At 36.5% G+C, this 15,680-nt stretch overlaps 10 non-coding genes across 10 annotated transcripts; all 10 read right to left on the bottom strand.

The window, feature by feature from the left end:
• Positions 1 to 670: 670 nt before the first annotated feature.
• TRNAI-AAU (transfer RNA isoleucine (anticodon AAU)) lies at positions 671 to 744 on the bottom strand. Its single transcript has one exon. It is a non-coding gene; the product is annotated as a tRNA-Ile (tRNA).
• Positions 745 to 1,749: 1,005 nt separating this feature from the next.
• TRNAI-AAU (transfer RNA isoleucine (anticodon AAU)) lies at positions 1,750 to 1,823 on the bottom strand. The gene has a single exon. It is a non-coding gene; the product is annotated as a tRNA-Ile (tRNA).
• A 4,348-nt stretch (positions 1,824 to 6,171) lies between these two features.
• TRNAI-AAU (transfer RNA isoleucine (anticodon AAU)) lies at positions 6,172 to 6,245 on the bottom strand. Its single transcript has one exon. It is a non-coding gene; the product is annotated as a tRNA-Ile (tRNA).
• An 821-nt stretch (positions 6,246 to 7,066) lies between these two features.
• TRNAI-AAU (transfer RNA isoleucine (anticodon AAU)) lies at positions 7,067 to 7,140 on the bottom strand. Its single transcript has one exon. It is a non-coding gene; the product is annotated as a tRNA-Ile (tRNA).
• Positions 7,141 to 7,959: 819 nt separating this feature from the next.
• On the bottom strand, positions 7,960 to 8,033 carry TRNAI-AAU (transfer RNA isoleucine (anticodon AAU)). Its single transcript has one exon. It is a non-coding gene; the product is annotated as a tRNA-Ile (tRNA).
• Positions 8,034 to 9,750: 1,717 nt separating this feature from the next.
• On the bottom strand, positions 9,751 to 9,824 carry TRNAI-AAU (transfer RNA isoleucine (anticodon AAU)). Its single transcript has one exon. It is a non-coding gene; the product is annotated as a tRNA-Ile (tRNA).
• An 819-nt stretch (positions 9,825 to 10,643) lies between these two features.
• On the bottom strand, positions 10,644 to 10,717 carry TRNAI-AAU (transfer RNA isoleucine (anticodon AAU)). Its single transcript has one exon. It is a non-coding gene; the product is annotated as a tRNA-Ile (tRNA).
• An 819-nt stretch (positions 10,718 to 11,536) lies between these two features.
• TRNAI-AAU (transfer RNA isoleucine (anticodon AAU)) lies at positions 11,537 to 11,610 on the bottom strand. The gene has a single exon. It is a non-coding gene; the product is annotated as a tRNA-Ile (tRNA).
• Positions 11,611 to 13,327: 1,717 nt separating this feature from the next.
• Positions 13,328 to 13,401, bottom strand: TRNAI-AAU (transfer RNA isoleucine (anticodon AAU)). Its single transcript has one exon. It is a non-coding gene; the product is annotated as a tRNA-Ile (tRNA).
• Positions 13,402 to 14,230: 829 nt separating this feature from the next.
• Positions 14,231 to 14,304, bottom strand: TRNAI-AAU (transfer RNA isoleucine (anticodon AAU)). Its single transcript has one exon. It is a non-coding gene; the product is annotated as a tRNA-Ile (tRNA).
• Between the last annotated feature and the right edge of the window lie 1,376 nt (positions 14,305 to 15,680).

Raw genomic sequence — 15,680 nt, 5'->3', positions numbered from 1 at the left:
CCACCCCACAAAGAGTTTTCTTCAGTACATTATATGGTACATTAAATGCTGCCATTAAAAACAAGAACTTGTCTCGCTAAAAACAAGCCCTTATATGACTATGAGGACGGAAAAATAATAAAGTTATGACTATCGGAATACAAAGAGGCAAAATCAAGATATTATTTTTGTCCTTAAGGTTGAAATTGGACCTCTAAGATGATTTCATGCAACAAACTCTGCATTTCTATAAATCACCGGTTAGACCATACATGGAATATTGTGTACAGTTTTGAGCACCTGTGTATGAGAAGGACATTGCTGAACTAGAATGCGTGCAAAGAAGGGAAAGCAAGGTAATTAAAGGACCTCATCACAGACGGGGATTCTTTACTGTAAGAGCAGTTCGACGATTGAACTCTCTGCCACATTGAAAAGTGTTTTTTTGAAAAATATAAAATGTCATCATATTTGTACCAGATTCTGGAGATGGAGCTTTGATCCAGGAATTTATTCTAATAGCCATATTTGGAGTAAGGGAGGAATTTTTCCCCTAATGACAACATTGGAATGCACTCCAAGACAGTTTTTGCCTTCCTCTGGATCAACACGGCAGGTTTATAGGTTGAATTTGATGGACCTTTTTTCAATATTATCAACTATTCAACTCTGTAACAAAAGTGAGCTTCCATGACCCGTACGGGGATCGAACCCGTGACCTTGGCGTTATTAGCACCACGCTCTAACCAACTGAGCTAACAGGCCACTTTTACACCAAAGATTCACGTCACGTCAGTAGAAAATACATGCAAACGTGTATTCATATTGATATCCTATTAACCTGAATAATAAAATAAACTTGCAATTTTTACTACTCAAAAAGCATTGGACAAATTGCTTTTGTGTTTTCCATTCCACCCCACAAAGAGTTTTCTTCAGTACATTATATGGTACATTAAATGCTGCCATTAAAAACAAGAACTTGTCTCGCTAAAAACAAACCCTTGTATGACTATGAGGACGGAAAAATAATAAAGTTATGACTATCGGAATACAAAGAGGCAAAATTAAGATATTATTTTTCCATTCCACCCCACAAAGAGTTTTCTTTCAGTACATTATATGGTACATTAAATGCTGCCATTAAAAACAAGAACTTTTCTCGCTAAAAACAAGCCCTTATATGACTATGAGGACGGAAAAATAATAAAGTTATGACTATCGGAATACAAAGAGGCAAAATCAAGATATTATTTTTGTCCTTAAGGTTGAAATTGAACCTCTAAGATGATTTCATGCAACAAACTCTGCATTTCTATAAATCACCGGTTAGACCATACATGGAATATTGTGTACAGTTTTAAGCACCTGTGTATGAGAAGGACATTGCTGAACTAGAATGCGTGCAAAGAAGGGAAAGCAAGGTAATTAAAGGACCTCATCACAGACGGGGATTCTTTACTGTAAGAGCAGTTCGACGATTGAACTCTCTGCCACATTGAAAAGTGTTTTTTTGAAAAATATAAAATTTCATCATATTTGTACCAGATTCTGGAGATGGAACTTTGATCCAGGAATTTATTCTAATAGCCATATTTGGAGTAAGGGAGGAATTTTTCCCCTAATGACAACATTGGAATGCACTCCAAGAAAGTTTTTGCCTTCCTCTGGATCAACACGGCAGGTTTATAGGTTGAATTTGATGGACCTTTTTTCAATATTATCAACTATTCAACTCTGTAACAAGCATGTAACAAAAGTGAGCTTCCATGGCCCGTACGGGGATCGAACCCGTGACCTTGGCGTTATTAGCACCACGCTCTAACCAACTGAGCTAACCGGCCACTTTTACACCAAAGATTCACGTCACGTCAGTAGAAAATACATGCAAACGTGTATTCATATTGATATCCTATTAACCTGAATAATAAAATAAACTTGCAATTTTTACTACTCAAAAAGCATTGGACAAATTGCTTTTGTGTTTTCCATTCCACCCCACAGAGAGTTTTCTTTCAGTACATTATATGGTACATTAAATGCTGACATTAAAAACAAGAACTTGTCTCGCTAAAAACAAGCCCTTATATGACTATGAGGACGGAAAAATAATAAAGTTATGACTATCGGAATACAAAGAGGCAAAATCAAGATATTATTTTTCCATTCCACCCCACAAAGAGTTTTCTTTCAGTACATTATATGGTACATTAAATGCTGCCATTAAAAACAAGAACTTGTCTCGCTAAAAACAAGCCCTTATATGACTATGAGGACGGAAAAATAATAAAGTTATGACTATCAGAATACAAAGAGGCAAAATCAAGATATTATTTTTGTCCTTAAGGTTGAAATTGAACCTCTAAGATGATTTCATGCAACAAACTCTGCATTTCTATAAATCACCGGTTAGACCATACATGGAATATTGTGTACAGTTTTAAGCACCTGTGTATGAGAAGGACATTGCTGAACTAGAATGCGTGCAAAGAAGGGAAAGCAAGGTAATTAAAGGACCTCATCACAGACGGGGATTCTTTACTGTAAGAGCAGTTCGACGATTGAACTCTCTGCCACATTGAAAAGTGCTTTTTTGAAAAATATAAAATTTCATCATATTTGTACCAGATTCTGGAGATGGAACTTTGATCCAGGAATTTATTCTAATAGCCATATTTGGAGTAAGGGAGGAATTTTTCCCCTAATGAGAAAATTGGAATGCACTCCAAGACAGTTTTTGCCTTCCTCTGGATCAACACGGCAGGTTTATAGGTTGAATTTGATGGACCTTTTTTCAATATTATCAACTATTCAACTCTGTAACAAGCATGTAACAAAAGTGAGCTTCCATGGCCCGTACGGGGATCAAACCCGTGACCTTGGCGTTATTAGCACCACACTCTAACCAACTGAGCTAACCAGCCACTTTTACACCACAGATTCACGTCACGTCAGTAGAAAATACATGCAAACGTGTATTCATATTGATATCCTATTAACCTGAATAATAAAATAAACTTGCAATTTTTACTACTCAAAAAGCATTGGACAAATTGCTTTTGTGTTTTCCATTCCACCCCACAAAGAGTTTTCTTTCAGTACATTATATGGTACATTAAATGCTGCCATTAAAAACAAGAACTTGTCTCGCTAAAAACAAGCCCTTATATGACTATGAGGACGGAAAAATAATAAAGTTATGACTATTGGAATACAAAGAGGCAAAATCAAGATATTATTTTTGTCCTTAAGGTTGAAATTGAACCTCTAAGATGATTTCATGCAACAAACTCTGCATTTCTATAAATCACCGGTTACACCATACATGGAATATTGTGTACAGTTTTAAGCACCTGTGTATGAGAAGGACATTGCTGAACTAGAATGCGTGCAAAGAAGGGAAAGCAAGGTAATTAAAGGACCTCATCACAGACGGGGATTCTTTACTGTAAGAGCAGTTCGACGATTGAACTCTCTGCCACATTGAAAAGTGTTTTTTTGAAAAATATAAAATTTCATCATATTTGTACCAGATTCTGGAGATGGAACTTTGATCCAGGAATTTATTCTAATAGCCATATTTGGAGTAAGGGAGGAATTTTTCCCCTAATGACAACTTGTCTCGCTAAAAACAAGCCCGTATATGACTATGAGGACGGAAAAATAATAAAGTTATGACTATCGGAATACAAAGAGGCAAAATCAAGATATTATTTTTTCATTCCACCCCACAAAGAGTTTTCTTTCAGTACATTATATGGTACATTAAATGCTGCCATTAAAAACAAGAACTTGTCTCGCTAAAAACAAGCCCTTATATGACTATGAGGACGGAAAAATAATAAAGTTATGACTATCAGAATACAAAGAGGCAAAATCAAGATATTATTTTTGTCCTTAAGGTTGAAATTGAACCTCTAAGATGATTTCATGCAACAAACTCTGCATTTCTATAAATCACCGGTTAGACCATACATGGAATATTGTGTACAGTTTTAAGCACCTGTGTATGAGAAGGACATTGCTGAACTAGAATGCGTGCAAAGACGGGAAAGCAAGGTAATTAAAGGACCTCATCACAGACGGGGATTCTTTACTGTAAGAGCAGTTCGACGATTGAACTCTCTGCCACATTGAAAAGTGTTTTTTTGAAAAATATAAAATTTCATCATATTTGTTCCAGATTCTGGAGATGGAACTTTGATCCAGGAATTTATTCTAATAGCCATATTTGGAGTAAGGGAGGAATTTTTCCCCTAGTGACAACATTGGAATGCACTCCAAGACAGTTTTTGCCTTCCTCTGGATCAACACGGCAGGTTTATAGGTTGAATTTGATGGACCTTTTTTCAATATTATCAACTATTCAACACTGTAACAAGCATGTAACAAAAGTGAGCTTTCATGGCCCATACGGGGATAGAAACCCGTGACCTTGGCGTTATTAGCACCACGCTCTAACCAACTGAGCTAATCGGCCACTTTTACACAAAAGATTCACGTCACGTCAGTAGAAAATACATGCAAACGTGTATTCATATTGATATCCTATTAACCTGAATAATAAAATAAACTTGCAATTTTTACTACTCAAAAAGCATTGGACAAATTGCTTTTGTGTTTTCCATTCCACCCCACAAAGAGTTTTCTTCAGTACATTATATGGTACATTAAATGCTGCCATTAAAAACAAGAACTTGTCTCGCTAAAAACAAGCCCTTATATGACTATGAGGACGGAAAAATAATAAAGTTATGACTATCGGAATACAAAGAGGCAAAATCAAGATATTATTTTTGTCCTTAAGGTTGAAATTGAACCTCTAAGATGATTTCATGCAACAAACTCTGCATTTCTATAAATCACCGGTTAGACCATACATGGAATATTGTGTACAGTTTTAAGCACCTGTGTATGAGAAGGACATTGCTGAACTAGAATGCGTGCAAAGAAGGGAAAGCAAGGTAATTAAAGGACCTCATCACAGACGGGGATTCTTTACTGTAAGAGCAGTTCGACGATTGAACTCTCTGCCACATTGAAAAGTGTTTTTTTGAAAAATATAAAATTTCATCATATTTGTTCCAGATTCTGGAGATGGAACTTTGATCCAGGAATTTATTCTAATAGCCATATTTGGAGTAAGGGAGGAATTTTTCCCCTAGTGACAACATTGGAATGCACTCCAAGACAGTTTTTGCCTTCCTCTGGATCAACACGGCAGGTTTATAGGTTGAATTTGATGGACCTTTTTTCAATATTATCAACTATTCAACTCTGTAACAAAAGTGAGCTTCCATGGCCCGTACGGGGATCGAACCCGTGACCTTCGCGTTATTAGCACCACGCTCTAACCAACTGAGCTAACCGGCCACTTTTACACCAAAAATTCACGTCACGTCAGTAGAAAATACATGCAAACGTGTATTCATATTGATATCCTATTAACCTGAATAATAAAATAAACTTGCAATTTTTACTACTCAAAAAGCATTGGACAAATTGCTTTTGTGTTTTCCATTCCACCCCACAAAGAGTTTTCTTCAGTACATTATATGGTACATTAAATGCTGCCATTAAAAACAAGAACTTGTCTCGCTAAAAACAAGCCCTTATATGACTATGAGGACGGAAAAATAATAAAGTTATGACTATCGGAATACAAAGAGGCAAAATCAAGATATTATTTTTGTCCTTAAGGTTGAAATTGGACCTCTAAGATGATTTCATGCAACAAACTCTGCATTTCTATAAATCACCGGTTAGACCATACATGGAATATTGTGTACAGTTTTGAGCACCTGTGTATGAGAAGGACATTGCTGAACTAGAATGCGTGCAAAGAAGGGAAAGCAAGGTAATTAAAGGACCTCATCACAGACGGGGATTCTTTACTGTAAGAGCAGTTCGACGATTGAACTCTCTGCCACATTGAAAAGTGTTTTTTTGAAAAATATAAAATGTCATCATATTTGTACCAGATTCTGGAGATGGAGCTTTGATCCAGGAATTTATTCTAATAGCCATATTTGGAGTAAGGGAGGAATTTTTCCCCTAATGACAACATTGGAATGCACTCCAAGACAGTTTTTGCCTTCCTCTGGATCAACACGGCAGGTTTATAGGTTGAATTTGATGGACCTTTTTTCAATATTATCAACTATTCAACTCTGTAACAAAAGTGAGCTTCCATGACCCGTACGGGGATCGAACCCGTGACCTTGGCGTTATTAGCACCACGCTCTAACCAACTGAGCTAACCGGCCACTTTTACACCAAAGATTCACGTCACGTCAGTAGAAAATACATGCAAACGTGTATTCATATTGATATCCTATTAACCTGAATAATAAAATAAACTTGCAATTTTTACTACTCAAAAAGCATTGGACAAATTGCTTTTGTGTTTTCCATTCCACCCCACAAAGAGTTTTCTTTCAGTACATTATATGGTACATTAAATGCTGCCATTAAAAACAAGAACTTGTCTCGCTAAAAACAAGCCCTTATATGACTATGAGGACGGAAAAATAATAAATTTATGACTATCGGAATACAAAGAGGCAAAATCAAGATATTATTTTTGTCCTTAAGGTTGAAATTGGACCTCTAAGATGATTTCATGCAACAAACTCTGCATTTCTATAAATCACCGGTTAGACCATACATGGAATATTGTGTACAGTTTTGAGCACCTGTGTATGAGAAGGACATTGCTGAACTAGAATGCGTACAAAGAAGGGAAAGCAAGGTAATTAAAGGACCTCATCACAGACGGGGATTCTTTACTGTAAGAGCAGTTCGACGATTGAACTCTCTGCCACATTGAAAAGTGTTTTTTTTGAAAAATATTAAATTTCATGATATTTGTACCAGATTCTGGAGATGGAACTTTGATCCAGGAATTTATTCTAATAGCCATATTTGGAGTAAGGGAGGAATTTTTCCCCTAATGACAACATTGGAATGCACTCCAAGACAGTTTTTGCCTTCCTCTGGATCAACACGGCAGGTTTATAGGTTGAATTTGATGGACCTTTTTTCAATATTATCAACTATTCAACTCTGTAACAAGAGTGAGCTTCCATGGCCCGTACGGGAATCGAACCCGTGACCTTGGCGTTATTAGCACCACGCTCTAACCAACTGAGCTAACCGGCCACTTTTACACCAAAGATTCACGTCACGTCAGTAGAAAATACATGCAAACGTGTATTCATATTGATATCCTATTAACCTGAATAATAAAATAAACTTGCAATTTTTACTACTCAAAAAGCATTGGACAAATTGCTTTTGTGTTTTCCATTCCACCCCACAAAGAGTTTTCTTCAGTACATTATATGGTACATTAAATGCTGCCATTAAAAACAAGAACTTGTCTCGCTAAAAACAAGCCCTTATATGACTATGAGGACGGAAAAATAATAAAGTTATGACTATCGGAATACAAAGAGGCAAAATCAAGATATTATTTTTGTCCTTAAGGTTGAAATTGGACCTCTAAGATGATTTCATGCAACAAACTCTGCATTTCTATAAATCACCGGTTAGACCATACATGGAATATTGTGTACAGTTTTGAGCACCTGTGTATGAGAAGGACATTGCTGAACTAGAATGCGTGCAAAGAAGGGAAAGCAAGGTAATTAAAGGACCTCATCACAGACGGGGATTCTTTACTGTAAGAGCAGTTCGACGATTGAACTCTCTGCCACATTGAAAAGTGTTTTTTTGAAAAATATAAAATGTCATCATATTTGTACCAGATTCTGGAGATGGAACTTTGATCCAGGAATTTATTCTAATAGCCATATTTGGAGTAAGGGAGGAATTTTTCCCCTAATGACAACATTGGAATGCACTCCAAGACAGTTTTTGCCTTCCTCTGGATCAACACGGCAGGTTTATAGGTTGAATTTGATGGACCTTTTTTCAATATTATCAACTATTCAACTCTGTAACAAAAGTGAGCTTCCATGACCCGTACGGGGATCGAACCCGTGACCTTGGCGTTATTAGCACCATGCTCTAACCAACTGAGCTAACCGGCCACTTTTACACCAAAGATTCACGTCACGTCAGTAGAAAATGCATGCAAACGTGTATTCATATTGATATCCTATTAACCTGAATAATAAAATAAACTTGCAATTTTTACTACTCAAAAAGCATTGGACAAATTGCTTTTGTGTTTTCCATTCCACCCCACAAAGAGTTTTCTTCAGTACATTATATGGTACATTAAATGCTGCCATTAAAAACAAGAACTTGTCTCGCTAAAAACAAGCCCTTATATGACTATGAGGACGGAAAAATAATAAAGTTATGACTATCGGAATACAAAGAGGCAAAATCAAGATATTATTTTTGTCCTTAAGGTTGAAATTGGACCTCTAAGATGATTTCATGCAACAAACTCTGCATTTCTATAAATCACCGGTTAGACCATACATGGAATATTGTGTACAGTTTTGAGCACCTGTGTATGAGAAGGACATTGCTGAACTAGAATGCGTGCAAAGAAGGGAAAGCAAGGTAATTAAAGGACCTCATCACAGACGGGGATTCTTTACTGTAAGAGCAGTTCGACGATTGAACTCTCTGCCACATTGAAAAGTGTTTTTTTGAAAAATATAAAATTTCATCATATTTGTACCAGATTCTGGAGATTAAACTTTGATCCAGTAATTTATTCTAATAGCCATATTTGGAGTAAGGGAGGAATTTTTCCCCTAATGACAACATTGGAATGCACTCCAAGACAGTTTTTGCCTTCCTCTGGATCAACACGGCAGGTTTATAGGTTGAATTTGATGGACCTTTTTTCAATATTATCAACTATTCAATAAGCATGTAACAAAAGTGAGCTTCCATGGCCCATACGGGGATCGGACCCGTGACCTTGGCGTTATTAGCACCACGCTCTAACCAACTGAGCTAACCGGCCACTTTTACACCAAAGATTCACGTCACGTCAGTAGAAAATACATGCAAACGTGTATTCATATTGATATCCTATTAACCTGAATAATAAAATAAACTTGAAATTTGTACTACTCAAAAAGCATTGGACAAATTGCTTTTGTGTTTTCCATTCCACCCACAAAGAGTTTTCTTCAGTACATTATATGGTACATTAAATGCTGCCATTAAAAACAAGAACTTGTCTCGCTAAAAACAAGTCCTTATATGACTATGAGGACGGAAAAATAATAAAGTTATGACTATCGGAATACAAAGAGGCAAAATCAAGATATTATTTTTGTCCTTAAGGTTGAAATTGGACCTCTAAGATGATTTCATGCAACAAACTCTGCATTTCTATAAATCACCGGTTAGACCATACATGGAATATTGTGTACAGTTTTAAGCACCTGTGTATGAGAAGGACATTGCTGAACTAGAATGCGTGCAAAGAAGGGAAAGCAAGGTAATTAAAGGACCTCATCACAGACGGGGATTCTTTACTGTAAGAGCAGTTCGACGATTGAACTCTCTGCCACATTGAAAAGTGTTTTTTTGAAAAATATAAAATTTCATCATATTTGTACCAGATTCTGGAGATGGAACTTTGATCCAGGAATTTATTCTAATAGCCATATTTGGAGTAAGGGTGGAATTTTTCCCCTAATGACAACATTGGAATGCACTCCAAGACAGTTTTTGCCTTCCTCTGGATCAACACGGCAGGTTTACAGGTTGAATTTGATGGACCTTTTTTCAATATTATCAACTATTCAATAAGCATGTAACAAAAGTGAGCTTCCATGGCCCATACGGGGATCGAACCCGTGACCTTGGCGTTATTAGCACCACGCTCTAACCAACTGAGCTAACCGGCCACTTTTACACCAAAGATTCACGTCACGTCAGTAGAAAATACATGCAAACGTGTATTCATATTGATATCCTATTAACCTGAATAATAAAATAAACTTGAAATTTGTACTACTCAAAAAGCATTGGACAAATTGCTTTTGTGTTTTCCATTCCACCCACAAAGAGTTTTCTTCAGTACATTATATGGTACATTAAATGCTGCCATTAAAAACAAGAACTTGTCTCGCTAAAAACAAGCCCTTATATGACTATGAGGACGGAAAAATAATAAAGTTATGACTATCGGAATACAAAGAGGCAAAATCAAGATATTATTTTTGTCCTTAAGGTTGAAATTGGACCTCTAAGATGATTTCATGCAACAAACTCTGCATTTCTATAAATCACCGGTTAGACCATACATGGAATATTGTGTACAGTTTTGAGCACCTGTGTATGAGAAGGACATTGCTGAACTAGAATGCGTACAAAGAAGGGAAAGCAAGGTAATTAAAGGACCTCATCACAGACGGGGATTCTTTACTGTAAGAGCAGTTCGACGATTGAACTCTCTGCCACATTGAAAAGTGTTTTTTTTGAAAAATATTAAATTTCATGATATTTGTACCAGATTCTGGAGATGGAACTTTGATCCAGGAATTTATTCTAATAGCCATATTTGGAGTAAGGGAGGAATTTTTCCCCTAATGACAACATTGGAATGCACTCCAAGACAGTTTTTGCCTTCCTCTGGATCAACACGGCAGGTTTATAGGTTGAATTTGATGGACCTTTTTTCAATATTATCAACTATTCAACTCTGTAACAAGAGTGAGCTTCCATGGCCCGTACGGGAATCGAACCCGTGACCTTGGCGTTATTAGCACCACGCTCTAACCAACTGAGCTAACCGGCCACTTTTACACCAAAGATTCACGTCACGTCAGTAGAAAATACATGCAAACGTGTATTCATATTGATATCCTATTAACCTGAATAATAAAATAAACTTGCAATTTTTACTACTCAAAAAGCATTGGACAAATTGCTTTTGTGTTTTCCATTCCACCCCACAAAGAGTTTTCTTCAGTACATTATATGGTACATTAAATGCTGCCATTAAAAACAAGAACTTGTCTCGCTAAAAACAAGCCCTTATATGACTATGAGGACGGAAAAATAATAAAGTTATGACTATCGGAATACAAAGAGGCAAAATCAAGATATTATTTTTGTCCTTAAGGTTGAAATTGGACCTCTAAGATGATTTCATGCAACAAACTCTGCATTTCTATAAATCACCGGTTAGACCATACATGGAATATTGTGTACAGTTTTGAGCACCTGTGTATGAGAAGGACATTGCTGAACTAGAATGCGTGCAAAGAAGGGAAAGCAAGGTAATTAAAGGACCTCATCACAGACGGGGATTCTTTACTGTAAGAGCAGTTCGACGATTGAACTCTCTGCCACATTGAAAAGTGTTTTTTTGAAAAATATAAAATGTCATCATATTTGTACCAGATTCTGGAGATGGAACTTTGATCCAGGAATTTATTCTAATAGCCATATTTGGAGTAAGGGAGGAATTTTTCCCCTAATGACAACATTGGAATGCACTCCAAGACAGTTTTTGCCTTCCTCTGGATCAACACGGCAGGTTTATAGGTTGAATTTGATGGACCTTTTTTCAATATTATCAACTATTCAACTCTGTAACAAAAGTGAGCTTCCATGACCCGTACGGGGATCGAACCCGTGACCTTGGCGTTATTAGCACCATGCTCTAACCAACTGAGCTAACCGGCCACTTTTACACCAAAGATTCACGTCACGTCAGTAGAAAATACATGCAAACGTGTATTCATATTGATATCCTATTAACCTGAATAATAAAATAAACTTGCAATTTTTACTACTCAAAAAGCATTGGACAAATTGCTTTTGTGTTTTCCATTCCACCCCACAAAGAGTTTTCTTCAGTACATTATATGGTACATTAAATGCTGCCATTAAAAACAAGAACTTGTCTCGCTAAAAACAAGCCCTTATATGACTATGAGGACGGAAAAATAATAAAGTTATGACTATCGGAATACAAAGAGGCAAAATCAAGATATTATTTTTGTCCTTAAGGTTGAAATTGGACCTCTAAGATGATTTCATGCAACAAACTCTGCATTTCTATAAATCACCGGTTAGACCATACATGGAATATTGTGTACAGTTTTGAGCACCTGTGTATGAGAAGGACATTGCTGAACTAGAATGCGTGCAAAGAAGGGAAAGCAAGGTAATTAAAGGACCTCATCACAGACGGGGATTCTTTACTGTAAGAGCAGTTCGACGATTGAACTCTCTGCCACATTGAAAAGTGTTTTTTTGAAAAATATAAAATTTCATCATATTTGTACCAGATTCTGGAGATTAAACTTTGATCCAGTAATTTATTCTAATAGCCATATTTGGAGTAAGGGAGGAATTTTTCCCCTAATGACAACATTGGAATGCACTCCAAGACAGTTTTTGCCTTCCTCTGGATCAACACGGCAGGTTTATAGGTTGAATTTGATGGACCTTTTTTCAATATTATCAACTATTCAATAAGCATGTAACAAAAGTGAGCTTCCATGGCCCATACGGGGATCGGACCCGTGACCTTGGCGTTATTAGCACCACGCTCTAACCAACTGAGCTAACCGGCCACTTTTACACCAAAGATTCACGTCACGTCAGTAGAAAATACATGCAAACGTGTATTCATATTGATATCCTATTAACCTGAATAATAAAATAAACTTGAAATTTGTACTACTCAAAAAGCATTGGACAAATTGCTTTTGTGTTTTCCATTCCACCCACAAAGAGTTTTCTTCAGTACATTATATGGTACATTAAATGCTGCCATTAAAAACAAGAACTTGTCTCGCTAAAAACAAGCCCTTATATGACTATGAGGACGGAAAAATAATAAAGTTATGACTATCGGAATACAAAGAGGCAAAATCAAGATATTATTTTTGTCCTTAAGGTTGAAATTGGACCTCTAAGATGATTTCATGCAACAAACTCTGCATTTCTATAAATCACCGGTTAGACCATACATGGAATATTGTGTACAGTTTTAAGCACCTGTGTATGAGAAGGACATTGCTGAACTAGAATGCGTGCAAAGAAGGGAAAGCAAGGTAATTAAAGGACCTCATCACAGACGGGGATTCTTTACTGTAAGAGCAGTTCGACGATTGAACTCTCTGCCACATTGAAAAGTGTTTTTTTGAAAAATATAAAATTTCATCATATTTGTACCAGATTCTGGAGATGGAACTTTGATCCAGGAATTTATTCTAATAGCCATATTTGGAGTAAGGGTGGAATTTTTCCCCTAATGACAACATTGGAATGCACTCCAAGACAGTTTTTGCCTTCCTCTGGATCAACACGGCAGGTTTACAGGTTGAATTTGATGGACCTTTTTTCAATATTATCAACTATTCAATAAGCATGTAACAAAAGTGAGCTTCCATGGCCCATACGGGGATCGAACCCGTGACCTTGGCGTTATTAGCACCACGCTCTAACCAACTGAGCTAACCGGCCACTTTTACACCAAAGATTCACGTCACGTCAGTAGAAAATACATGCAAACGTGTATTCATATTGATATCCTATTAACCTGAATAATAAAATAAACTTGAAATTTGTACTACTCAAAAAGCATTGGACAAATTGCTTTTGTGTTTTCCATTCCACCCACAAAGAGTTTTCTTCAGTACATTATATGGTACATTAAATGCTGCCATTAAAAACAAGAACTTGTCTCGCTAAAAACAAGCCCTTATATGACTATGAGGACGGAAAAATAATAAAGTTATGACTATCGGAATACAAAGAGGCAAAATCAAGATATTATTTTTGTCCTTAAGGTTGAAATTGGACCTCTAAGATGATTTCATGCAACAAACTCTGCATTTCTATAAATCACCGGTTAGACCATACATGGAATATTGTGTACAGTTTTAAGCACCTGTGTATGAGAAGGACATTGCTGAACTAGAATGCGTGCAAAGAAGGGAAAGCAAGGTAATTAAAGGACCTCATCACAGACGGGGATTCTTTACTGTAAGAGCAGTTCGACGATTGAACTCTCTGCCACATTGAAAAGTGTTTTTTTGAAAAATATAAAATTTCATCATATTTGTTCCAGATTCTGGAGATGGAACTTTGATCCAGGAATTTATTCTAATAGCCATATTTGGAGTAAGGGAGGAATTTTTCCCCTAATGACAACATTGGAATGCACTCCAAGACAGTTTTTGCCTTCCTCTGGATCAACACGGCAGGTTTATAGGTTGAATTTGATGGACCTTTTTTCAATATTATCAACTATTCAACTCTGTAACAAGCATGTAACAAAAGTGAGCTTCCATGGCCCATACGGGGATCGAACCCGTGACCTTGGCGTTATTAGCACCACGCTCTAACCAACTGAGCTAACCGGCCACTTTTACACCAAAGATTCACGTCACGTCAGTAGAAAATACATGCAAACGTGTATTCATATTGATATCCTATTAACCTGAATAATAAAATAAACTTGAAATTTGTACTACTCAAAAAGCATTGGACAAATTGCTTTTGTGTTTTCCATTCCACCCACAAAGAGTTTTCTTCAGTACATTATATGGTACATTAAATGCTGCCATTAAAAACAAGAACTTGTCTCGCTAAAAACAAGCCCTTATATGACTATGAGGACGGAAAAATAATAAAGTTATGACTATCGGAATACAAAGAGGCAAAATCAAGATATTATTTTTGTCCTTAAGGTTGAAATTGGACCTCTAAGATGATTTCATGCAACAAACTCTGCATTTCTATAAATCACCGGTTAGACCATACATGGAATATTGTGTACAGTTTTAAGCACCTGTGTATGAGAAGGACATTGCTGAACTAGAATGCGTGCAAAGAAGGGAAAGCAAGGTAATTAAAGGACCTCATCACAGACGGGGATTCTTTACTGTAAGAGCAGTTCGACGATTGAACTCTCTGCCACATTGAAAAGTGTTTTTTTGAAAAATATAAAATTTCATCATATTTGTTCCAGATTCTGGAGATGGAACTTTGATCCAGGAATTTATTCTAATAGCCATATTTGGAGTAAGGGAGGAATTTTTCCCCTAATGACAACATTGGAATGCACTCCAAGACAGTTTTTGCCTTCCTCTGGATCAACACGGCAGGTTTATAGGTTGAATTTGATGGACCTTTTTTCAATATTATCAACTATTCAACTCTGTAACAAGCATGTAACAAAAGTGAGCTTTCATGGCCCATACGGGGATAGAAACCCGTGACCTTGGCGTTATTAGCACCACGCTCTAACCAACTGAGCTAATCGGCCACTTTTACACAAAAGATTCACGTCACGTCAGTAGAAAATACATGCAAACGTGTATTCATATTGATATCCTATTAACCTGAATAATAAAATAAACTTGCAATTTTTACTACTCAAAAAGCATTGGACAAATTGCTTTTGTGTTTTCCATTCCACCCCACAAAGAGTTTTCTTCAGTACATTATATGGTACATTAAATGCTGCCATTAAAAACAAGAACTTGTCTCGCTAAAAACAAGCCCTTATATGACTATGAGGACGGAAAAATAATAAAGTTATGACTATCGGAATACAAAGAGGCAAAATCAAGATATTATTTTTGTCCTTAAGGTTGAAATTGGACCTCTAAGATGATTTCATGCAACAAACTCTGCATTTCTATAAATCACCGGTTAGACCATACATGGAATATTGTGTACAGTTTTAAGCACCTGTGTATGAGAAGGACATTGCTGAACTAGAATGCGTGCAAAGA

Source organism: Rhinoderma darwinii, chromosome 3, assembly GCF_050947455.1.
Source record: "Rhinoderma darwinii isolate aRhiDar2 chromosome 3, aRhiDar2.hap1, whole genome shotgun sequence".
NCBI lineage: Eukaryota > Metazoa > Chordata > Amphibia > Anura > Rhinodermatidae > Rhinoderma > Rhinoderma darwinii.
The sequence above is the reverse complement of the archived record's forward strand: the minus strand, read 5'-3'. Positions and strand labels throughout refer to the sequence as shown.